Source organism: Falco rusticolus, chromosome 6 (assembly GCF_015220075.1).
Source record: "Falco rusticolus isolate bFalRus1 chromosome 6, bFalRus1.pri, whole genome shotgun sequence".
In the NCBI taxonomy this organism is placed as follows: Eukaryota; Metazoa; Chordata; class Aves; order Falconiformes; family Falconidae; genus Falco; species Falco rusticolus.
In genome coordinates this window covers 6,554,354-6,581,273 of record NC_051192.1, presented here as the reverse complement: position 1 = coordinate 6,581,273, position 26,920 = coordinate 6,554,354, and the positions used below count along the sequence as shown (strand labels likewise).

Below are 26,920 nucleotides of genomic sequence, written 5' to 3'. Positions count from 1 at the left end.
ACTGGCACCAGGGGCCATTCCCTACGTAAGGGTTTGGCAGTACAGGGGAGGGGGTAAAATGTGCTAGCTGTACTTTGGATCTAATTACATCTTCTTATAGCTCTGAGGATTTTATCACCTTTAGTTCCAGAGTGTAACTTAACCTATGCATTCAACCCTCATAATGATCCTCCTCAGCCTTCAGCTGCACCTTTTTCCTTACAGAGGGAACATCTCAGCAGATACATCCAAAGACTGGAACACTAAGAAGCATCTCACAGCATTGCTTAACTTTCTTTCCCCTTTTTTACCCCCAGCACCTCTGTCAGAGCCTGCACTCATGTGAGGCAGGGGTCTGGAAACATTCATTTCTTCAGTATTACCTGAAGTTTAATAATTCCCCACCTTGCCACACTGACTGGTGTACACCATAAGCCTAAACCCCAAATTCTCCCTATTGACACCACAAGGAATACAGGTGCCTGCCTCACCTGTGGGAATCCCTGATGCCAGTCATCTAATTTTTGTGTTCTTCAACAGCCCTTACGGTGACGTTTCTACTGAATTATTTAGGTCGCTCATTTCCACACTTAAAACCAGCTGCTTTGGAAAATCAGAACTCGCACTTCCATAATACTTTGCAGCTCGGTCCACCGAGCACTTTCAGTTTGTTTGGAAGACATCTAGGCAGGTCACCACTAAAGAGTTTACCTTAGCTAGTACTCTCCTGCTTCCCTGCAAGACTTAGCAAGTCCAGACTCCTGTCAGCTTAATCTCTCTTCACAGCTTCACACACTGAGCCAGGACCCTGCAACATTCTTTGTCTTTGTAATGCTAAGCAGAGGAAAGTCTAAGCACTCTTAAGACACAGGTTTCAGCTGAGTTGCCCACCATGAAACAAAAAGTTTGTGGCTCCATGTTCCCAAACTAGCACTCTAGACAGTGTTATTTGTAGAATTCATTTGACCTTCACAATAGGCCAGTCTTCTGCATAGTGAAAATAGGTGGAAGGAAAGAAGGCAAAGGCTACTTTTAACCTCCCTGTATTTAAGCAGCGCCAGAGGGGCCAGATACATTTCAATTCTTCTTAAGTTACTCAGAGATCATGCTGAAACATCTAGAGTAAAAGCAAAATGCTCCTTTCGTTAACTTTTGCATTTGCCAAGGTTTTATTGCAAGTCACATGTAGATGCAAGGTTGGGCTAAGATGCATATTGTAAGTAAAGGGTAAGCTGATATGAGAAGGTGACCCTTCTCACGAGTGGCAATGTCACAGTGGTTCTTGATTTGTGATTTTTGTAGTGGGGCAAAACAACACAAACCTCTGGGCAAAAAGAGTGAAAGAAAAAAAAAAAAAGGCTAAACACTTAGCTTTTCGCTCCCTACACCCCTAGTATATCCCGCAGAGCAGCCCAAAGAACACAAGCAAGCCAAAACTACAAAAGTACAACCCTCCTCTTCGCAGATACCAATAGCTGCTGCCTTAAGCTCAGACTCAAAAACATGCCAACGTTTCCCTTTCTCCCTTTTCTCCAGCCCATTCCTTCTGCAGACCCCTGACTACAACGTTGCACCAGGCAACCAGCTGTGTGCCACAAGGTGATTTGGAGAGAGCCTGCTGTCTCAACATCTCATGAAGGTGACTAATAGTGACAAAGTAAATCATCCCTCAAAGAGAAATCAATAGCGAATAAGTAATTGTATCTCAAGAGTTAAGATGCAATGAATACTTGCAAAGGTTGCACAATATAAGATCTAGTAGCAGTTTGACATGGGTTCCCCCACACATGCTTCACCAAGGAAACCTATGGAGCAACAGAACCCATCTGACTGCTTAATGAAAAGCCTTAAGAACAGCAAGTTGTATGTAACTCCTAGAAAAGGATTATATCCTAAGAGATCGTTAGCTTACAGCCAGGCACCTTACAGTAAAGATGCACTTTGTAAGTATATCTCAGGAAATGGGTTACATTTCCAGTTAAAAAATATTTTTAAACAGTGAAACAGCAAAAGAGTGAGGGGAAGAGTATGTACTGCATAAAAAATATCCTAAAGGTAATTAAAAAAAAAAAAAAAAAAAAGGGTTGCTGAACACACCACCACCACCACACACACACACACACACACTCTGAAGCCACGAACAGTTTGGACTCTGATGTGTAGTTCAAGCTGACAGACCACAGAAAACCTTAACTCACTTTTCAGCTCCATCACTATTTGCATTTTTCTCTTTTTCAGTTACATAAAAGCATTAACCTGTTTGGATTGTCTTCTTGAATATACTTCATGGCATGGCATGATATCTGTCCTATAAACTCTTTGAAAATACAGCTTATGATGTTTAAAACCTTCTATTTCATTAAAAGAAATTAAGATACCTCCTAAAATGTGCAAGCAGGAGTTGTATATTCTGAAATCCAGGCTGTAAGTATACATCCCTTAAATTTTCATAACTTCTTGAATAAATAGATCCTCTGAGGTTTCCCAGATCAGATATATTTTAGAATACTTAGGCTATCCAAAGAATGTTTTTGCTGCTCTGTGCAATTAGAGCTGAAAGTGCATTTATCTTGCTATAAATAAGGTGACTCTTAAAGAATGAAGTTCAGAAGTGTTAATGTCAACTCTTCAGTGGACGTATCTTTGGTAGGGTATCTCAGTATCTCAAAGTACCTAAGGCTAGCTTAACTCAAATATGCAATTAATTCTAACCTTTGTAATATATGCAAGTCAGAAAAACCGATGGAATAACTCCAGAAAAAATTACATTATTTTTATCATAAACACTAAGTATTTACATAGCTGTTTTTAAAGTTACCATTTAAATATGATGTTAATTGAAAACACCCCCCAAAATTACATGAAGTATAAGTGAAATGTTCCAGAACAACCTATTTATGGAATAATTCAGTTCATCAGAAGCAAATCCTCTCCTCCCTACTTTGCAGTACTTGGGTTTAGATACACTGCTTTCAAAAGAGAAAAGTGCAAAGGCAATTAGCTGTTGTCATCCCTTTTCTTTTACAGCTGTAGATAACCTTGAGCAAAGCATAAACAAAAGCTTTGGATGTTCCAGGTTAGAAATGTTAAATAATGAAGATAGCAGAAATGGGCAGAAATTCCCACTGTACAGAAGGCACAGTTAACACTACCTTCTTTTTTTTTTTAAAGTATAAAAGTATTTTTACATTGCCTTGAAGTAATACGCTGTTCTACTCCTCTGTGCAGGAATTAATTTAATCCAGTGTGTGCAAATCTGCATTAGAATTCACATCCTTATAGGCTTTGCAGTAAAGCAAAACATCATTATTTTTTTTTTGCATCTACACATAAGGCCATGGTCACCTCTTTTACATACTGTTTGTATTTGCTTACATACATGCGTATCGCACTGTAATAAGCATTTTATAATAGAAGCATTTTAGCCTTTAATGCTTTAAAAAAAAAAAAAAAAACAGAAACAAACAAAACAGTGTTCAATGACAGTAACAGTTTTTACAGCCCATAAAGCCACCCATAAGGTCCTGTTCAAACAATGACAGCATTCATTATACAATCACAGAATCACGGAACGGTTTGAGTTGGAAGGCACCTTTAAAGACCACCCAGTCCAACCTCCTTGCAGGGGCATTTTTCAACAGATGAGGTTGCTCAAAGCCCCGTCCAACCCAACCTTGAAGACCTCCAGTCATAGGACATACACAGCTGCTCTGGACAACCTGTTCCAGTGTCTCAGCATCCCTATTAGCCCATGTCATTGTCCAATCTGGGACTGCTGATCTTTGGGCTGCCTCTCACATTTAACAACCTTATTCAAAGATCATCTACTCTTAGCAACTGAGCCTGCCCATCTACACTACTAAGGCCACCCAGTACTAACGAGGTTTTCAAGACGCCATGCAAGGAGTCCACACCTACGGACACTGTCAGCTGGGGGATATACAGCGTTCTGCACACTGATGTCAACATTCACACCGCGCAATTTCTGAGCCGGTTTCCCACAGATGTCGAGTGTACCATTTTAGACGTGCCAGACGGCACAAAGAAAGCGTGTAACAGAAGTTAAGACACAACCTAGTGGCCAGCAGCAGAGCCAAGGGCAGGATGACCCTTTCAGCACAAGTTCAGACCTATGCCTAGCAAATGTGACACCACCTGCAGTGCAACAAAGCAGGAATGCTGACTGAACCATTAACACTTCTAAGAGACTATTAGATTCTGTCATCTCAAAGACATTGGTCATGCAATGAAAGCAAAAGACTGCCACAGAAGCTTTAGGAAAGGTTTACAATTAGCAAGAACACAGTACTTATTCACAAGCAAAACTGAAGCATCACTCTCACCCCTGAAATCCCACCAGCATTGCTATTCGACTCACTGCTGTATGTCAGTAGTTTGTATCATGCACCTAGAAGTTCAAAAGTTATAGTGCATTTGGTGCCCAAATTAAGGCATCAGCCTCAATCATGGTAAAATAAGCCAGTTGTCAAATGTTCTTAAAAGAAAAATAAGTATCTTGGGGGGGGGGGAAAAAAAATCCAATTTGGAGCACTTCATAACTAAAGCATCCTAAATTACAATTCACTTTTATTGAGAAATTAAGCCTCTCTTTAAATAATATAAATCTAACCATGCATATTCTAATAGGGCAATAAAAACCAACTAATTTTGCATTGTCCTGCAAACAGTAAAGATAAACCTAAACCCATGACAAATACAGTGACAAACCCATTTCAATATTCTCACCAAATACAACTAAATTTCAGTATGGGGAAAAAAATAACAAGCTCATCATTAGCATCTCAAGCTCCCTATATTTTACACAGTCAGAAAAAGTAACAGCTTAAGTCAATCACATTTGACTGTTACCCAGTTATTTATATGAGTAAATGAAGCTGGTGTCCGAGTGGGGAGATTAACTGGCAACTTGCCGCAGCCTTGAGCTAGTTTGTATACAACAAAGCTAACTGCCAGCACTCTATCTACGGGGATGAAGCTAAGCAAAAGAGTTCAGATAGGCATTATTCTGTTTTAATTAATGAAAAGCAAGAAAAAAACCAAAAAATCCAATCTGCAGCTGAAGTTGCCAGGCCAGACCTGCAGAAGAACTCAGCCCTACCACGACCTGAAGCCTGGACTGCCAATGGAGCCAGACACACAGCAGTCTCCCTCAAGACGGGAAACCCTCGGTAGGGATTTCTCACCCATGCATTTGCACTTCCACTGGCTGAACGGACCACCTAAAACCAAAGTGAAAATTCCCATGGTTGCTGGCAGTCTCGGAGACTCCACAACACGCTGGACAGTACTACGGGCACAATTACAGTAGAGGCATGGACTGCAATGAAATGATAACTAAGCTGGCTGGCAAAGGTCGTTCCCAGTGAATCCACAGACCTTTAAAGATCATTTTGGGTAGGAGAGGAACACGGGAGAAATGAGATTATTCCTCCTCAGCACAAGCGTGTCGAACAGGACAAGACAGATTTCCTTCAGACTTGCAATATCTCAAAGCAGATTAGCAGCTCACATTCACATCTTACGTGAACAGCAGAAAAAAACGAGTATTTTGGGGCAAGTTCACAGATAGCACACAAGCCCATAAATTTCATACAAAGAGTGAACCTTGCTTTTTAGGCTCCTTTCTAAGACAGTTCAAAGCTGAGAGCAGCTTAGAAATCAACTAATTTCCCTAACCACCTATGTATCTAATAACTGTATCAGCGTACACGGCATGAAGAGCTCCCAGCAGTAGCTTCCATAACCAATACTGACTCCTTCCTGCAGTTCCTACTAATCACCAACACATGGTGGGAACAGTCCACTGGCCCTTTCTGGCGCTCAGAAGGACACAGTGATTAGCTGCCTGCTTTTGTAAGGTATCTGCCATTTTGGAGGTGACGAAAACATTTACAATAGTAGCTTATTAATTGCACTGTGATTATGCATTCCCATCTACTCTTGATATGTACTAAAAAATAAAAATAAAAATAAAATCCTGCATGCATTTCACAGCAAAATTACTTTATTCTTACTGATTTGTAAGCAGCATTTGAGTCCATGTAAAAATGACCTCTTAACACGTACTCGGGAACGGAAAGTCATCCCTCTGGCCTTTTCCTTCTCCAGAATTCACTCTCTAGTTAAAACATTGGCCAAGGCACAAATAAACAAACATTAGTAAATACGAGTCTGGACTGCCATTGCATCTCAACAGCAGAGCCTGCCAATACCAGATATGGATCCAGAGACATTGCTGGGTTTGCCTCTTCCAGAACAATGTTTCCAAGGAGCTACACCCTTGTCTAGCTCGCTCAGATTCTGAAAATCACTGTTTATGACTGTGGCTATAATAGTTGACCTAACCAGGAGTGCCAGGAATCAAACCACAGGCTTTGGAAAGCAACAGGATCCATAAGCTACAGGCTCCTTCTTTTGAGAGCGTAAGGTATGAGAGTCCCAATCCCAAGCCGCATGAGATCACTATGCCAGGATAATAGTGCAGATTCCGCAAATCACATCCATAATGTTAAGTCTTTCAGCATCTGGCATAGTTCTAAATGGACAGCAAATCTATTTGTCGGATAAAGTCTGAACTGCTAAATAAATAGTGATAAATTTCCTAATACTACTGGGCAGAGTGTTCCTGCAAGTACAACGTGTGTTTATCAGTTTCCCACTGAGCTAGCGTTGACTTTCAAATTTCCTTTAATCTTACTATAGTAAACATAGTACAGCTCTCTGGCAAACAAGAGTAACATTCTTCCTGTAATATCATATCCTTCTTTTAAAGAAACCTTAGAGATGTCCAGAAAAGAACTAGGCTCAACTTGGAATGACAAAATAAACTTGTTTCCAAAGAAACTTCAGTTTTCTAAAATACTGGATTTTATACTGAAAAAAACAAGACTATTTATATAAGGAGAAGACTGGCAATTTCTGATAGGTACACCAAATCATGTTTGCATGTATCACACTTTTCAAGTCAGCTATTGAAACACCAACATAAAAATATTGTTCTAGTTGGAACTAGTCTACCTGAGTTGAAGAATAAAGCAACTGGCATTTTGGATGTAGAATTCAGAAAATAGTAGACTGTAGCTCATGAAGGAGCTTTGTCAGTGCTCCTTCAAGAAGAAAAACATCAAGTGCAGGCAACTTTTTTTCTGCTTTAAAAAAAAAAAAAAAAAAAAAAAAGGAAAACCAAATGGCATTTATTATGGTACAATTTGTATTTAAAACTTCTCTTCATTTGGGAGGAATTTATGGTAGACAAAAGTGGGGTTTGTCTTACATTTTAAAAAAATAATTTGGATTGAGCTGTTGAATACCTTCGTGTAAGTGACTGAAGGGACTTGGGGAACCTGAAAGCAAGACAGTCTCAGACGACAGAAACTAGCTCAGCTTCCAACTACGTGTATTTGTCTTGCTTGCTTCAGGGTTCCTATAGAAAAAGGGTTATTACATAAAACAAATTTTCACATATCTTCTGTGATTTTTTAATAATGTGATACATTTTCCTAAAAGTTTATGTGATATTTGAATCTTCAGCTTCAGATACCCTGAAGAAGTCACAAGTTCTGGGCTACGACATCACTTAAGGCACAGTTTCAGTACCGAATGGAGTATTGGAGAAGCAGATCAACAACCCTTCCCTACACAGATCCCAAGTTGCCTATAATTTCTTTCAGTTTCTAAATATTCACTTTTAAGACCATCTTGGAAAAAGCTGTTCTCACTGAAGGATCAGGCAAGGTTTCCATGGGCTTCATTAATGAAGAATATAGACCAAAGTCAACAAACACGTTTATTATAAAGCCATCGTGTATAGTGATCTGAAAGGTGTCAGCCAGAGAACAAATTAAATGGAAATACAAGTGATAATCATCTCTCTCTTAATAAAGAGACTTTACTGGATGTATCCATTAAGTGATGCACCATGTTCATGTATTCCCCTTCCTCTCTGCCCGTCAACCTCCTCTTGCTCCTCACAAAGGACACTGAGCTCCAAATCACGTTGACAGAACGAGAACTGACAAACGATAGACAGATCATAACAAAAAACATGCCTAGAGCAAGGATGTCTCACATCTGAGAGCTGGGATGTTTTCATTTTGGATAGAAGCTCTGACCCACTATTTAAACCCTGTCCCAAGCTCTCCCACATATTTTTAAAGGACAACTTTCCAGATGTTATCTGTATGGAGACTGGCCAGATTTATGGGCAGGATAGCGCTTCACTGTAAGCCAAACTAGTGTTTTGGCCTGACTGGAAATGAGATTAGGTTTGAGATTTGCACCAGGAAAAATCCTGTAGTTTCATGCCAGAAACGGTCATGCAGAATTTTTACAATGCTGTTCGGGTTTTTTTGTTAGCACTACTGTAGAATATCAGGCTATTTAGCATCATCATACCAGCACTTAAGCAGAGTAATAGGGTAGACTAGACACAGCTGGAATCCACAAAACTGCACACAAACAAAGAAGGGCAGCTAGTTCACTTGTAGCACCAGCTCCATACAGTTTTCCAACTGTAGCAAGTGTTTGTACAAGACAAGGTCAACAACGCGTTCTGCATGAGCTGTACAAATGCTGTTCTCAAGTTTTAAGAGAAGTTAAAAATTCAGGAATTTTTTTAAGATTTATTGCTGTTAAATCCATGGCCTGCTGCTGCATTTGTGCATTGCCCATCACACTCAATAAAAACTAGTTCCAAAATGAAATTTGGAAGGTAAATAAGATATTTTCCTTTCCCAGTGTACTTTACTTCTCCCGCTTCCTTAATGCGAAATAGGCAGAAATTAAATCTTTACGAGAGTTCTTGTATTTGCATGTATCGCAGTTTTAATTCCCTCTTAACTTCATTACAAATTACAGTTTCTTAAAATACTCACTTCCTAAACAATAATGACTTTTAAACTGTCTGGAATGAGAGATAAATTTAGCTTTCCCTTTCTATAAAGGAGCTTTTAGTAAAGACAGTAGCATGCATATTTCTATACACAACATATGTTTACAGTATAACTAATTCTAATATGGCAATGTAGCCCCTACGAAACACTGACCTTAGTAAATCCCCCTTGGTTTTATGACTAATCTAAAATACGCCACTATAACTCTTACAGATATTATGTAGACAGCGACAAAGAAAAAAAAAAATAAAAATACAGAATCTCATATGCCCAGAAGAAGAAAAAGCAAAACAGAATGTGAAAAGTAGATGCTGTAAGATGACTTTTTGACAAAAGTAACAACTGAAGTTGCCATGATTGTATCACACCAGATAGTGAAAGACAGATTGCTCTCTGTTTTAACATCCCGCAGCAAGACAGATTCTTACGGTCTGTTTCCCTTTCTGCAGTGGGTTTCAGAAATCTTCTCTAAAAATGATAACAAATGGCTTAATGCACTGAGAACAAGGAATACCACGGTTTCAGGTGACGTATCCATAATCTACACAATTCATGTTAAAATCTACACTTCAGCCCACAAAGCAGCTATGCCTTGGAATGACGTTTGGAGTAGACAACCTCTAGCAATAAAAATACAGTCACCTGGGAAGGAGAAGCTCCCTCGTTTTTCAGTTTCTGTTGCTCCAAACAGCACAACATTTTCTGCGATCCAAAAGCAGTCTTGGAGCAGGCACAGTGCTGCGGACCAAGGAGGATCTTTGCATCTTTCATGCTATACACAAAACCCTACAATTTCCACCATGACCCTGTGGAAAACGTGTGTAAAACTCCAGAATCTGTGAGAAGTCCCAGGTTTTGCAGCAATGACGACCACCTTCTGTTACTGAGTAAAAAGGATCTGATCCCTAACTGCTCCAATAATTTATTTTCCAGTTAGAAATGCTTTCATATAAAAGATAACCATTTATCATTAACTGAATCATTTTTCTATTTAAAATAGTTTTCCCCAAAGACGCAAACTGAAGAAAAAGCGTGGAACTGTAAAATGCCAGCCAAATCACCAAACAACAGAGAATGGAAAATTTATCCACTTTAAAGCAAAAAACTGCAGAAAAAAAAAAAGTGTTTTCACATGTTTTAATCAGAAGCTTCAAGTTTTAAGTGGATGTTTCACATCTCCTTGGGCATCGCACATTCCCACCTGCCTGGGCAACTGGACTCCAGGGCCAGCATGTGTTTCCCATCATGTGCTGTGACCAGGACCTGCCACCACAGGCGGGACCTTCTCCAAAGCGCTCCTCCGGATGCCTCCCGGATCATCAGCCGCCATGCTGCACCAGGGGAGCACGGCACTTCTAAATGACAGTTTTTAAGTTTCAGTCCAACATTTCTCTCCGCTGCCAAACGCAATGAGGAACATAAACACAGCCTTGCAAACCTTTACACGCGGAAGTGCTACAGCCAGTGAGAAGGAAACAACCAAGAAGCTCCAGTTGTCCCTTCCTAAACCCAGCCGCTGGGCTCCCACTCAGCAGACAAGCACACGTCTGCAATCGCCAAAGCTCCCACTCAAAATGTAGGATGCCATCACATGCCAGACTATAAAAAATAAATATAAAATAGCCACCATCATTTAGAACTGAAGAGATCTCAGTATGTGTATATGCACGGAGGGCAGCCAGAGTCTGGTGCAGGGTTGTGCTCTCCTGCTGAGCCAGGAGGGTTTTTTTGGTAACACGCGTAGGCAGTGGTGCAAGCAGCAGGGACTAGCTCCCACCCCTGGGAAAAATGGTTAGTATTGGCTTCCAGCGGCGTGGTGCATCGGTACTAGTCTGCTGCAAACAGACTGCGCCTATGTTAGCAGCCAGCACAGCCCGACTGCAGCACGCAGAGCAAAACACTGAAGCGTGGAAGACACTATATGCACTTTATAGCGTTTTACTTCAGGCTAGCTCTGGTCTCACGGATTTCCAGCAATGGACACAAGCACATCTTCCAGTTTAGAGTCATCCTAAAGGAATCCAGCTGGCCCACCGTGAGGTATATGGAGATGGAGTGGCAACAGCTGGAAGACTGGCATCAAAAGTACACTCCTGAGACAAATCACAACACTGATGTCAATGCACAACCACACCCATGAGCATCTGTGAATGTGGAGCAAAAGCCCTTTTTGTGCTGCTCTTCAAGAGACGCTCCGGATGTCAGTAAATCTGCAGTGACTTGAACTGCTCATTGAAAAAATTCTAACTCAAGCATCAGAAACTGGTACATTCCAATTTACCAATTCCAAATTGGAATTTACCAGTTTCTGATGCCTGAGTTAGAATTATTTTGATGTGAATTTAGTAGTAGTGTATAGAACTATGAAATCGAGCAGCTGGAATTTACCAGGTACCAATTTTATCAAGCAAAACCACAGCAGGACTGAAGTAGTTATTACAAAAGAGGATGATCTGGATCTGCGTGACTTACACTTTCATAAGTGTTGACAAATGGTCACTGAAACCAAGTATCTTCCAATTTATCAATATAGTTCAGCTGGCAATTCAGATACTAATGTTTACCCTGAACTGATACTACAGAACGAAACAAAAATCTCCGGAGTTTAATTCTTCAACTTCTCATACCTTTGTCCTATTCTACATTGAAAGCCATGTTTCATGACAGCAATTTGAAAGACAAACATAAAGCAAAAATGTCAGCTAAACCAATCCCCTAAAAAAATCTAGGGCTAATGGCATTTACTTTTGTGGTACCCTTCTAGGGCTCTTACTGATGCTTTTCACTGACACACCTGGCACTTACTTCTCATGCTGCAACGGAAGGCTGAGCAAACCTCGCTGCGACCAGACGCACCTCCTCCCTGCACACAAGAGCTCTGCACCAACAGCGAGTGGCAAGAGAGGCGAGAAGGCAGAATTCTACCTGCTAGGTTTCTCACTCATCAGACCACTGAGACTTAGCAAATCGGTCTGTTCTCTTCAGCTGCACAAATGTTTAGAACACAGGACTTCCCTGCAAACCTTGGATGATGGCAGCTCATGAGGACCACGAACGTGAGAAGAGAGAGGTCCCTTGCTCAGAGCCCAAATACAGAGACAAAACGCTCATGTTCTGGCCATCCGTAATAAGGAGATTGCTGTTCCTTACTTTAATTATTTTCTCAGGGCATGTCTTTAAAATCTTTAGAGCACTACTCTTCTTAACTTTTGGAAAGCAATCAGGAAAGGACAGCCTGAGAACTAAGCACCAAGTTGAGCAAGCGAAGCATCTGCATTAAAACACATCAGGCATTTCTAAGCAAATATTTCAGGCGGTGCGTACTTCTTGGAGTTCAAGCAACAAACTAATCCCCTAAGGGAACACAGTATCTGTATTGTATTGGCACCAGTGGGAAGACGAGATGCTGACGCGATGTTGATTCCTCCCTGGTTTAGCAAGAAATAGCCTTGAAGCGGCCTGATAACCAGCTTGCTAATTGGGGCTGCGCACAGGCATCGCTTGGTCTTGCACCTGCTGCTTTGTGATTCCCAGGAGGACTGGGGGGATTCCTAACCTGCGGCTTTTCCTTAGAGAATCGCTGTCATGGTCACTTGTCAGGTTGACATTCACCTGACTCTAATCATTTGGCTTTCATTCAGTTTATTTCTCCTCTTTTGGAGGAAAAAAAAAAAAAAAGGGGGGGGGGGTAAATTCTTGTAAGCTGTTAATTTCGTCCTCAAAAAGGCGACTGAAAGTTATATAACCCCTTTCACAATAGTGTGCTAAAAATAAGAGCCGTTCAGCCAAATGCCACTGCAATTTTTTATAAGACCTGTGACTCCGAATCTGCAAGACCTGTGAAAGTGCAAATATTTCCTTAGCTTTAGCAGAAAGTCAAGCAGGAGCTCCTTGTGAGACAGACACGGGTTTGTATTATTATAATCCTCATTTGCAAGGGGAAAAAAACCACAACCAACACGCCACCAAACCCAAACCCCAAAGCCGCGTATATGCACACTGATAGATTTCTAACCCATGACTTAAAGTAATGACTTTAAGTAATCTGCAGCCGATTCCGTCTCACAGCTGATCCCTCGTGGAGTTTCATAATCACAGACCATCATTAACCCAAAGCAAAGAGAGGAAGGTACAAAGGGGCACAGGTCCCATGCGCGAGGTGATTTCCCCCCCACCCCCCGGTTCTGTGTCGGGAGGCGGCCGGCAGCCGCGATGGGCGCCGCTCCGCACCCCGCGGGCTGTGCCACCCCGGTAACCCCGGCAGGGCGCCCAGCACCGGCACCGGGCGCTGCCGCCAGCCGGTTCCCGCTCCGCTACTTACGCGGCCCGCGCAGCTCCCCGCGGGCACGGCCGGTCCCCGCCGCCAGCGCTGCGGCCGGGCAGCCCGGAGGGGAGCGGAGCCGGGACGGGGGGCAGGGGAGCCCGGCGCGGAGCGGGGCGCGGAGGGAACCGGGAGGGGAACCGGGAGGGGAGCCGGGCGCGGAGAAGATTGGAGCCGGGCGCGGAGGAGAGCCCGGCGGGGAGGGGGGCGCGGAAGGGAACGGAGCTCGGCGCGGAGAGGGCAGCGGACGGGAGCAGAGCCGGCACGGAGGGGAGCGCGGAGGAGAGCCGGGCCCGGAGGGAAGCGGAGCCCGGCGCGGAGCGGGGAGCGCAGGGGTGCGGAGCCCGGCGCGGAGCGGGGCCCGGCGGACGGGCTCCCACGCGTGGCGCGGCCGCGGGCGGAGGTGCTGCGGGGCGACCCCGCGCTGTCACCGCCCCGCGCCCGCCCGCGGGCCCTGCGCGCCGCACCGCTGCCCGCGGAGGGGCGGCGGAGCGTAAGAGGAGGAGGAAGGGAGCCGCGGGAGCAGCGGGGCCGGGCGGAGCCGCCGGCCGCCCCGTACCTGCAGGGAGGCGGGGAAGGGTCTGCAGCTGCGTCCCGCCGGCCCTAGCTCCGCGGGGCTGATGAAGCGGGGTGGCGGTCGCCGCCCGCTGCCGCTGGTGCGAAGCCCTGGGCGGCCGCAGCTGCCCATAGGCGCCCCGTGGGCAGAGCGGGGCGCGGGCGAGCGCGGCGCGGCGCCGGGTGCGGGCGGGGGGAGCTGGGCGCTGTCTCCGCGCAGGCGGCGCTGCCCGGGGAGCGGCTCAAGCCGCAGCTCGCGATTGGCTCCGGGCCGCGGCGCTGCCCCAGCCCGCCCGCCCGCCGCCCCCGCCCGCCTCCCGCCGCGCCGCGCCGCGCCGCTCCGCTCCAGCCGGGCGGCCCCCGGCCCCGCAGCCCGCCGGGCAGAGCTGGCCCCCGGCCCTTCTCCCAGCCGCCTTCTCCCTGCCGCCACCGCCAAGCCCCAGCCTTTTGTTTACGCAGGGACATTCCCACCCGGGATCTGACCCGGGATCGCATCTTCCTCGTCCGGCTGCAGGACGCGCGACTTTAGGAGGTCGTGACATGTCGTGTCACGCTCAATAGTCAGACGCGTTTGTTCTCTGGACGTTTAAAAAAAGAATAAAATATCCCTAGCTGGTAAAATCAAAAGCATGCAGCGCCTGATCACCTGAGGGCTCAGCCTGAGCTAGGACGCAGCATTCCTTCGGTGCTCAGCACCGTGCAGTTTGCTGTTTGCAGTTTGCTAGCCTGGCACTGTTTGGGTTCCCGGCCTGATGGGGTAACTGCACGTCAGATCACCGCACACATGGAAAATGAAACCGGGATGCTAAGCCGCTTCTTCCCAAATCTGGGGTTATTCCCTCTGTGATTGCCATTCCTCGGTGCATCTTTGATCTCGGTGTTCCTTTCGCTCAGGGTGACTTCAGTGGCCTGCGGAATAGGGTTCTCCCTCCTGCAGACCTGCCGGAGTCAAAGCCTTGGACCTGGCTCTGGGCAGAGCAGCAAGCTTTCAGTCGTGGTGTGACCCCCTGTTTGAACAAGAACACAGCTGAACCGAATAGATAAGCCCTATGGGTTTTTCTCAGCACGGGAAGATGTAATATTTCCAGTAAACATGTTGGCAAAATCCCTTATTAAAATTAGGGAGAGAAAAATGATCGCTTATAACAGATGCACTCTTAATTCATGCAATGACCTGCATTTAACTAACGCTGTTGAATTAAGTAGCGTCGATGCCTGTTGGTGCATCAGGTGCCATTAAAAACCACCATTTATCTGGATCTGGCAGACTGTAGCATTTGATACAGAGAATGGAGTTGCACAGATACTTTCACGTGACGGCAGCATGTACATTTTTAAAGGGTAACCTCCATAACATTTTTAATTGATTCTGTTTTTAAATTCCCACATAGACACAAAATTGAATGCTATTTTTCATTCTCTAGAAAGCATGAATATTTCTGTCTCTTTGGGCATACAGAACTAGTTAAAAAATGTTTATGTTTTTGTTTTTTGTTCAAGCAAAAGTCAGAAAAATTAAAATAGAAATATTGAGAAATACATAAAACCAGACCCATTTAGAAATATCCATACTTGGAGTATAATCCATCCCTCGTTTTAAAAGCTTTATTAGCAAAAATATCCCTTGGTGAATTCAGTGGAGCTACACCTCTGGAACACAAGAGTAACTAAAAAGAATAAATCATGTTTCTTTTTCATTGTATGTTTTTCCTTCTGCCTGTTTATTTTTTCCATGGAGAAACAAAATTACTAGTTTAGAAATCTAGCTACATCTCCAGCCGTGGCCCAGGAGGCACAGCAGCCACTGCATCTCCAGCACCCCCTGACACCCCTACAGTGGGCACATTTCTCCCCACCCACTCCTGATCCAAATGACTGGCTGATTGCCCTCCAGTATTTCCCAATTCGGATGGTGGTGCCTTCCTGCACCCAGACGTTTTTCCTAGGAAGAATGCTAGCTCTTGAATCATGCTCCATTTTCAAGCCCTTTTGCCAGCCTCCCGTTTTTCTCCCTTGACAGACGGATAGCTGGGGCGGAGGAAGGGGTACGGCCCCCCAGCTGAGCGCTTGCTGCAGCAAGCACCATGGCAGGCTGCTCCCTTCGGTCTCTTTCTAGCTACTGGTTTTCAACTCTATTATCTTACCATCGTCACACAAATTTTACCTCCTGCTTTGTGTTATTTTGGGGGAAAAGCTCTGAACTTGCTACAGAAGTTTTCCTCTAAGAAATTCTAAGAAATTCTGTTGTACAGACGACTTGGGACTTCATAAGATTTTGTATCTCCAGTGTTGCTACTTCTCATCAGCCATTCTCAACGTGGTGTTTGTTTCCTTCTGTGTTAGTTCAGATTCCTTTACAGCACTGGTAAGCTTCCCTCTAGTCATGTTCAATTTAATAGCTTTTAACCTGTCCGTTTTATTTATGTCTGCTTAAGTGCTTATTTAATCTTTTCCCTTATAACTATAATGACCTTCCATAGGTTACTATAATCCTAGAAGGTATGTGGGGAATTTAAAGATTTAAAAGTCGCTTGACTTCATAAATAATTTTTATTTTCTCATTACATGCCTGATGTTTAAAACAGGAATGTTACGTTTTCTATTTGGTCAGTGTTTGTTTTTCACACATATTCCTTCCACACATCTAGTAGTAAGGCTAACTGAGATATTTTCGATTCAAAACAACTTTTTGTTTTTCTTTTTTTTTTTTTTTTTTACACTTTGGTTAATGAGAACTGCAAAGGGTGTTGATCTGTCATAGAAAATACATAGAAAGACACAGCATGTTTATCCTTTGCTCTGGTCTACAACTAGAATTTTATGCGAATAAAAATACTTTAGTTAGGTGGTGGGTTTTGTTTTGACTTTTAAAACTCCAATAGTTATATGCTGCAGATAGCAGTTACCTAGCAGTATCAGTATAAAGCAGATTCATGTTGTCATTGCTGCATCTTTCTGCTGGTGTGGGTGCCTGACTCCTATCGTATTCTGTACTTAAACTAGCAGCCTAACCTCCTAATGGCCCCTGGCAATTACAAAGCCATTAATTCAGCAAGCTGTTGAAGCATATACCTATTTTTAATCTACAGATTTCATGACTACGTTCTACTTCTGATGTGGCTACGCTTCAGGAATGGCTGTAATCCGTGCCTTTTGTCTCACACTGAGACGAAACACAAACAACTGGTGCCCATCTCCTTCACAGCAAGGACCGTATCTTTGTCACCGCCATCCCAGAAATTCGGTTCTGCTTTGCAGCCCTGAACACAGAGCTGTCTTCATCTGTGAACACATCTGGCAGGAGTGCCTGCAGAGCACGAAGGGCTGTAGCGCAGCCCCCGAGCCCAGGGAGGCCTGAGGGATGGTACAGTCGCCACACACCCCGGCATCATTCTGCCCCAAGACCCGATCCCCAGAGTTTTGTAAGATGGAAAAAAAGAAACCAGAGAGAGCTGGTCATGCCGTTATATGGGTTTTCCCTGCTTGTAAACGGACGTATCCGCACTGATGAACAAACCGACCATCCGTGTGGTTAGCACGCACCCTCCCCTCTCAAGCCCCTGCTAAGCAGCCAAGCTCTGTAGGCAGGAGCTGGGCTTGATACCCTCCTAGGGGGTCCGTGTCCTGAAAAGCCGGACTGGCTGAGGGCTGGCATATCTTTCTGATTCAGGCACTGGGAGCAATCCCACAAACTGCTTTCACTGCCTTGCTTCCCCTTTGGCTCTGCATGGTTCCTACCTCTTGGCTAACCTGCCTGACCTCCTTCTAGCCCTAACACAGCTTTAACCAAGGCTTTTAGTACAAGCTCTTTGATTTCTTGATTTGCTTTTCGGTTTGGGATAGCCCTGGTTTCTCTGTTTTCCTGAGCATGCTTTCCACCTGGAGCCTTGGATTGGTCTCTCCTTGGTGACTGCCTCCTGGTCTTGACTTCCCTCAGTCCCAGCAGCTGGACCCATGCCATAGTCACTCTGCACAAGTATTCCACTTGTGGCTTCTTAATAACTCCCCTTTAAAGCCATCTTGCCGAATGGGAGCCGTAAAACGTGATATCCCACTGGTGATGCAGAGCATTTGGCACATAGCTTATCCGCGTGATAATTCAGCCGCCTGTGGAATAGGTGGCAGCGGCAATACCTGGTCATGGCTTAGGAGAAGCTGCGAGTATGCAGGAGAGTGCCACCTCCCCTTAAGAATAATCACATTTGTCAAGGTCTTCAACAGCTTGTACTGTTTTCATAGACAATTAGGCACCTAAATGCCTCTGGACATAGTGCACCTGTTTTTTAATTTGGAGTTCTTTCTAACATCATGGATTCAAGTCAGAAAAGCATTCTAAGCAGCGGTAATTTGGATCCTGCTTCTTCAGTACTTTATCTCTGCTGTGAAAAGCAACTCTAAGATACATCTCTACCTGAGACAGGGCAATATCCCATCCTGGGACACGAGTGAATACTCCATCCAACACCCAGTAATGAACTTCATTCACGTGGATAACACTATTCCTTTCAAAAATATCATCTTTGTGTTTCACAGCAGACATGAATGAAACTTTCCCAGTCTAGCCCAATTCTGACTTCAAGCCTAGGTTACTCTGTGTGCTCCTTAGAAGGAAAAGAAAGTGCTAGCACCTTTCTCCTTTATCTTCTTTTGCTTCACTGCCAGTAAAATTTCATTTGGGCCAAGCTGTATCCAGATGCCCTGAGCCCATCTGTGTGCTCCAGGAACCTGGGCTTTGGGTATCTGAAAGTCTCCTCTCCTTCGTCTGTTTTCTTGGAGGGAATAATTGCTCCTCACACATCTACCTTTAAAAACTCTCCAGAAGGTTCACAAACTCATCTTACGAGATTAAAAAAGATGAGTCCACACAGGATCCAAAATAAACTTCTTGACTAGAATTTTTTTCCAACTTGGGGATGATTCCTAACTAGAATGGTGAAGCCTTAGTGATACATGCTGCCATACTGGTTTTGAGGAGATCATGATGAGAAAAGGGGTAAGTAGCAAAGAACAGAAAAAAACAGAGGGAAAGAGGGTGCAAAATGTTAATGCTGTCATTCCCTTTGAAGACAGAATGGGTCTGTGGATATTCACTGGCCCTTTCTCAGAATACAGTAGTCCAATGCGCACTTCTCCACACTGTTTTTAAAGCCGGTGTTTGTTAAGTCATGAACCCTTTACAAAATCCTTGAATTCTGAAAATTCAAGAGGCTTCAGGAACCCGAGCCACCCAGAACCCTTCAAAAATTGCTCATCTAGAGTGAAACCAGTGATCTCATATGCCAAAGCATTGCAGATGTCTAGGCCCGTGTTTTCTGTTCTGTACACTCCGTGGCACAGAGCTGGATTTTTGTTTGGAGCTACTTTCAATGGCAATTAAAAAAAAATAAACTAATGGTAAGCTCTCTAAGGTCTGTCATTCCCCTTCTCTGAATTAACCTTAGATACTTGTTTTCCACCCTGTTTCGATGGTGGTCTAGTGGTTTTAGAGCAGGTGATCCTGCCTAAATCCAAGAGGAATTGAATGAATGAGGAGACCAGTTAACCTCCACTCCACCTCTGTTTCCTCTGGTTGGTTTTGAGAGCCTACCTAGCAGAAGAGAGATGAACAACAGAGAGCAGAAGTCCATTTGGGATGAGTTCTCTTCCTTCTTCACTGTCATGAGTGGCTGTGGGGACATCTGGATCTCTAGGGAACATCACTAAATAGGACCAGATAACCTCAAAATATTAGAGCCAGACCAGCTCTGTCATGTATGATTCACTTGCCGTATAACGACTAATAAAGGCAATATGTGTGGAACCAGGAAGGCAGCCAATACAGCTTCTTCCCAGAACTGTGAGTAATTAACTGGGTCCCTGGTTAATTTCTTTCATGAAAATGTGTTGAGTGAGATTCTTACAAGTGGTGCTTTTGTGTGACGTCTCCCTCGACTCCCAGACAGCATAAACCCATGCAACTGGAAAAGAAGAAAAAGTGAAATACAAAGTTTCAGAATGTTGGGGTACTTTCCTCCAGCTGCCTCAGCTAACATTTCCTTCTTCCTCCTTAGTTCCTAAGCTCCTGGTGGTTTTCCTCTCAAAACGTGGTCTTTAGCCCAGCCATAGATATTGTATCCTTGTATAACATGCTCCAGCTTCTTGCTTTAGTCTGAGGGGTCTCACATCTCTTATGTTTCAGAGGAAAAATCATGCAAAACTTCCTAAGATGAAAGAAAATTAATTAGTTGCAGCATGTTCCAAAGGAGAAAAAACTCACCCAAAGCACCATGTTGCCCTTGTTTGTGGACCTCATGTCACAGCAGCTACAAAGAGAAGGAAACAACGAATCTCAGCCTGCTAAGTCATGGTTGCCCCTTGTTAGAAAAGCTCTGGCTCTTTTACTCTGTGTCCTTCAGGCTTTCCCCTGTTGCTGCCCTTGAGGCAACCTACTGCTGCCTATGCTCCTTTGAACTTAACAGGCGTTTTCTTCCTCGCTGAGACAGAGCAAACGGGCTGAGGGAGACGTTTGAGTTGCCCAAGGCAAAGGGAGCCCACCCCCACCCCAAGCACCAGAGGATGATCCAAGCAAACAAATAAAATGATGGATGGTTCTTTCTGACAGCGGGACAGATTTTAAGTGACAAGAATCCTGCCAGAGATATCTTGAGGATGGAATACATATGACAACAATTTAATATGTACAGCACACAAGGGAGAAGAATATTAATATCACATGGCATAATTTAATTAGATATTTTAACTAGACCTAAATTTATCTCACTGATAGTGACTGGTAGTGGATGATTTGGGAAATACACAAGCACATCACTGAAATCGATTTGGGAAATACACAAGCACGTCACTGAAATATTGGGTTTCAACAAAAGGATAGTAACTTCTTTCAGTATTTCAAGTATATTAGGAACATGTCAGCTAAATATTATGGAGAAATAATATGAAGCTGCTACTGTATGAGATAATGAGGTGACAGAGCACTGAGTATCCTGTAACGTAACATTTGCCATCTATGACTGTCCCTGCAAGGGTTGTTCTTTAGGAAGCCTCGTAAACATAATGTCTGGTCTACATCCCCTTATGTTATTTTCTTAAGACACTTTTTTTCCTAACTCTAGGAAATAAATAGATATGATCAGGGACCAGGAAAGCTGGACAACAAAGTTTGTATCACCACAAAAACATTCACATGTATTGCATGAACTAGAAGGGGATCAAGATTTGGCTAAAACAAGTGGAATCTATGATTTGTTGGGAATCTAGGGATATTTCCACCTTTTTCTTAAGTGACATGTACCAGTTTGAATAGCACCAGGTTGTTTTTATTGCATAATTTGACTCTGTGGATTGAATTATTTTTGCCGAGTTTTGTCAATCTGCCTGGCCTGTTTTCTACAACGCACATGAAGTTAATACATCATTCGTCAACTCCGTGTAATTGATGGGATATTTTTTCCTTCTCTCTGCTCCTAGTGTCACACAATAAAGTCTACCCAGTTTTGAATAAATTATGCAACCTTGATATATATATGTTTATTACATAATATAACATTTTGTTTCTTCATTCCTTCAGAGCCTTCTTTTTTTGTTATTAGTTAATAACAGATTGTTTCAGCTGTGAGTGGAAACACTATGTGGAGTCTTCTTTTAAATAACAAAATTATCCCAAATACTGTGTGTTACGCAATGAAAAGGATGCATTAATATGGAGAACATTTACACACAGAGTAAAAAAGATGTAGAGATTTGTCTTTCCTCTTCTTGGAGAGGATAGGAATTTGAGCTGGCTATGTCCTTTCCCCCAGATTTAAGTTTCAAAACGATAAGAGAGCAGAACTACCAAATACTATATGTCCTAAGAGCAAATCTGGCATCTGAACAGCTCCATCACAAACGTGAGGAGTGAGGTGTGCCGCCTTCCCACCCCAGGTGGGGTGTCTGGGGGAGCCTGGGCAGTGGCCGTGGTTCTGCTGCCCTGACTCCCAGGAGGAGCCCTGGCTGCTCGCCTGCTGCCTCGTTGGAGGCTGAGCTGGAATTTAGATGAAGGCATATGTCTGTCCATTCTCAGAAAGCCACTAGCCTTTGTGAATATTCAAGCAAACTATTTAGGGAGTTTCTCAGTGATGGACTGGGATTATCGCCAGAGTATTAAACATCAAAGGGTAGGATGCTTCAGGCAGCTATACCTAACAACCAGTTAATACTCAGTTTGTAGATAATGAGATGTCACACTATTCATATAAATGCACAGCAAATACATGAGCCTAAGTGCATCAGTAAATCCGTTTTGATATCAGTAATACATAAAATATGCTATCTATTTTAATTCATGTTAAATCATGCAGGGACAAGGAGGGAATCATGCATACAGAACACAAAACAGTCAAAGCAGTGCAGGAGCATTTGTCATTTTACAGGGTCTGCAGGTGTCATGAGTGCTTGACATTGCATTTGGAAAAGCATCATCCTTTCTCCAAGGGACATATCCGATTACTACCAGGTATTTATAAAGCCTCCAGCTCCAGAGTATCTGAGGACCTTCAGCAAGTTAAAAATGACAGCACTGCTGTGCTTACTTATCTCTCTTTTCACAACATGCTATATAGGGTCTGAATAATCCCTGTTCCTATATATGACAGTAAACTTGGGTAGGAATAAGGAGAAGTTTGCAGGCTAAGGAAACAAGATTAGATGGTTAAAATCATACCAGAAACAAGAAGGCAAGACCGGCCACAATTATCTTTCTTCGAGTCCTAGATCTGTATTTTCATTGATCAACTTTGTGAGTCATCTTGTTGAGAAGGGTGTGTGTGCATGTCTGATAGACTTGGACAGTTCATGTTGTTAACTCCTTTTAAGCCAATTTACATAAAAAAGCAGGCAAACTTCGAATACATGAGCACATCTTCAGCTCTGCTTTCAATATCGTCACTGCCTGCTTAAATGCTGTGCAAGAGGACAGGCTCAGTGCCATTCCCTCTAACCATTAGGAAATGCAGAAACAAGCTTCTGGGGCTCAGTGCCCAGAGATAAGGGTTACGAATTCTGCAGCTCCTGGGGTGCTGTGGGTAACACAGAGCAGCAATATTGCTTCAGGTAAGGAAATACTAGGTACACGAAGTACCATATACCTCATTCAGGTACCCTGGCCACCTGCAGTGGAAAAATGCACTGCAGATGAGCAGAACTTCACAGCATAGCTAAGCAAGGTGGCTTGCATGTATGCCTCTGGTGGAGTGGAATATCCTGGGACCAAAGTGGTCAGGAGGGGAGGAAAACAGGCACGAGGAAGTTTGAGAAAGCGCTGGTGACAGAAGGGTTTGATAGTTACAAATTTATACTGAAAGAAGAGATGGAGCAGCAATAGGTAACAGGGACAGGATACCGCCTGGAAAAAAGCTGTATGAAATAGGAAGGAACATTGGAAGTCTCTGATGTATCATTCCACGTTCCTCCGAATTGCACTGGTGCAAAGTATTCAGAACATTTTTAGGACTTTAAAAAGTTTCAGTTTTTCTTATGCATATTTTTATATTCTAGTTAAGTAATGAATTTTATTCAAGCAAACATTTGTGGATGCCACACTTGATCTGAATGTGTAAATATTTGCATTGGATGTGTTAGACGACTCGTCCACTCAGGCAGCATAACCAATACCAGTTAACCACTGCAATTAAGATAGCAAATATAAAAAAGAATATGAATGGTCTCAAGGATATTTACAGGCAATCCTTTTAATAAAAATATAGCTGAATGGCTCTAAATAGTGGCCAAATCTGATGAGCTTATGATTTGCAAGTGTATATTAAGTATGGAAAGAAAGAGTCCTAAAGTAAATTGTTTTCTATAGTTGTTTTTTTTGCAGCGTAGCCTCTTCTCCAGCTCTTTGAAGATATATATAGATATATAAATATATATATAAGTTTGGATCAGAATTCACATCTCTACTACAAAAAAACAACCAAACAACAACAACAAAAAAGACACAATATACTTTTTATCTATAAGAACCCAAGATCATAGTTTAAAATAACCAATTACCAGAATTTATCTAAAGTTTGGCTTGGGTTTTCCTTTGGGTACAAAACTATCGTATCAACTTTTATGTTGCTCAAAAGAACGCTCAAAAAATGCTCAAAAAGAGAAGACATGAGACATAAGGCTTGAAATTAAGTACCTTACTTTTCATTGACTTATTGCTTCCCAAGGCCCAAGGGGAACATGATGAATCTTGATGATTCTAGCCTGAACTCCAGAGTTCTAGCTAAGCAGAGGATGATCTTTTTTTACAGGAAAAGCCAGTCCAGATTCAAGGGTTTGCAGTGATGAAGAATCTAAGAAGTCCCTCCCCACCTATGCAGTTTTCATACCCCTTATTTCTAATCCGAATATTTCAAAACACAGCTTTCTGATACTGGATCTTGTTATGCCTGTGTCTGCTGGATTAAAGAGTTCTCAAAGCATTCCTGAAGCAGTTTCCTGAGCGCTTTCCAATTCTTCAAAATCCTTTTGAAGGTGTGGATACTGGGGCTGGACATGGTATTCCAGCTGACAGTTGAGTTTCATTACCTTGAAATAAGGATTAACTAGAAGTCAAAACGACATAACTCGGTGTAGTGACATTTCACCTTTGGTGACCTGGGTTTAAATTGGTCTTTGGTCAGCAATGGAAATTGTTTTCCTAATCTTATCCTAGCCTCTTCTGACGTTTTTCCATATCAAAAAAAAGAATTGCTTTCATTGGCATAATTTTCCTTCCTGGTTAAGTGCAGCCCTGGAGCTGGGCTGGCTGCAAACAGGTTTGCACGGCAAGGACACACCGACAGAGCCGCTGGCTCCCGTGCTCCCAGGGCAAACATGTTCCGAGCAAACGCTGTGCGTACGTGACCTGCAGCCACTCGCTATCCCCTGCTCCAACCGCAGGCACAGCCCCTAGCAGGATCCTTTCTCCCCTTTGCTTGGTGGTCCTGCCTGAAGGATGGAGAAGGAAGCAATTTTCTTTACAGCCTTAGAATGAAATGATATTTCACAGCTGCAAAATTATATAAAGACTTGAGGCTTACAAGCTGAGCGACAGGAAGCAACCTAATTTTAAAACCACTTCTGCGCTATAGAATATTGCCAAGCAATATGCTATGAAGGGAGTGAGATGTTTCCAAATGCTTTTTCTTCAGTAAGTTAGAAAAAAAAACAACCCAACCCTATAACCACATACCAAGCATTTAGGCAGTGATGTCTTCCAGACCATGAAGAGATAGAAAGGTAGGTCAGGAAGGATGAAGACACAAAGAAACCCTATCGTGAAATAAATGTAGTTGGTGCAAATTAGTATAATGTAGTTGTACCTAAACAGGGGTTTAGATGGACTCATTAATATGTAATACACATGCATTAGTACAAATGTAGCTGCATTCCCAATACAGAGCTTTTTAGATGACGTAAAAACATTGTTTTTATTAGATGGTAAAGTTAAGACATGACATAGCTGTTGGGATTCATCTGACCCAAATTTAGCATGGAAAAAATCAGTTACCTACTTTAAGCTAGTCACTTAAAGTTACACAAAGGTCCCCTTTTGTCACTGGCAGAGAGAGATAAGTATCTCTAGAGTTATTGTTGCCATAACCTTACACATTTTCAGCAGAAATGATTCGCCCTGTGAAAGTGCTTCTTTCTCTCCACTGAGTACCAAAAAAAAAGCTAGAGAAGTCCTTTCTATTTGATGCTTAATTTTTAGATTTACTGAATCTAAACTAAGACTAGATTAACTAATCTAAAACTGAAGTTGGGTAGTTGTGGGAGATCTCTCTACCCATGCAGATGAGAAATGTATCTGGCTATTAATAGCTACACTCAAAGTGTTTGATCAAAGCAACAAATAATTGTGAGCTCATTCGTAGCACATTTTTAATAAGGTGGTGCTCAGTTTTGTGAAGAAAATGGGATGAGAAATTGTCAAAAGACGTATGAGAGCCCTGAAAGAAAATCTGTGTTAATTGCAAAAGCTGTTGTCATACCTGATGTTCATAAGATGTGATTCTAAACTAACACTCCCACAGGGATGTAAAGGAAGAGGGACTTAATGCAATCATAAATTTATTAGCAAAAAAGGGTAAATAAACTATTCATTTTGGGGTGTCAAGAAGTCCTGTGGCATGCAGGAGAGCCTAGCTGAGCTCCTGTTTGGAAAGGTGTGATGCACGAGCTCCATCCAGCTTACATTTTCAGTAAGGAAAAGAATTTGGTTGCCGAGGGGTTCGTGCCCTTTGGTAGCAGAAGACAGGCGCCTCACCTACATACCCTGTAAATTCTGGCATGGCACTCTTGAACTGAGCCAAGTAAAGGAATTGTTAGTCAAAATCAGAGCTAATGGTAGGCCTGGGCAAGTTGTTTTGGCAGGATACTACCATGGAAGGGAGAGGGGAGAAAACCAGACACTGCCTGTGCCAGAGGTCTAGCCGGGATGTTTCCATGCTTTGCTGAAGAAAGAGCTGGGATGTGGGAATTTGTCACGGTCCTGGGCTGGAAGCAGCCCAGCTGGGCTCAGTTTCCCTGTCCCACTGGAAGCATCAGGAGCAGCAAGCCTGAACTGCTGATGCTTTCCCTTGGCTCTTTCTTCATCCCTCTTAATGTTCCTGCCCACTCTTCCTCTCCTCTCCATGACAGGAATGCCTGGCTCTCGCCCAGCTCCACTAGCCTTGGAGCAGCAAAAATCAGCTTGGCTTGCACAACTGAGGCCTCACAAGCCATCTCTGGGCACCAAAACCTGACAGTCTTGATGTGTGCAGGCACACCGCGGGGCAGGGGGAGGGGTAAGCATCTCGCATGGGGAGCTCTGTAGGAGAGATTGCTTTTATTTCAAATTGATGTCCTCTATGCTGAAATGGCAACTTTCTTTGCTCTCCAGATGACCTGTAATTTCCACTCGTCAGAAACAAAATGGTGTTTCAAGTCAAAAGATCAATTAATATAAGATATTAATTTTATATGAGATAAAATCATATATTATATAAATTATAGACTAACATAAAATTTATAATTTCTTGGTTTGTTATAAACAGTAATTTCATTGCTTTCTAAAAAAAAAAAAATTGCAAAAATACCATAACAATATTTTAGTGGATACATCATTCTGATTCAAAGTTTCTATTTTTTCTCG

The 26,920-nt window shown here is 43.1% G+C and overlaps 1 protein-coding gene across 4 annotated transcripts in view; it reads right to left on the bottom strand.

Annotated features, from left to right (window-relative positions):
* GREM2 (gremlin 2, DAN family BMP antagonist) overlaps positions 1–14,790 on the bottom strand; it is a 41,021-nt gene extending 26,231 nt beyond the window's left edge. Inside the window, exon 1 of one of the 4 annotated variants that reach the window (XM_037392278.1) lies at positions 14,414–14,790. The gene's annotated coding sequence lies outside the window, so the exon portion shown is untranslated. Of the gene's footprint in view, positions 1–13,771; positions 13,977–14,413 lie in introns of those variants that run through there. The other 3 variants (XM_037392276.1, XM_037392277.1, XM_037392273.1) reach the window with 3 other exon arrangements.
* Positions 14,791–26,920: the final 12,130 nt, after the last annotated feature.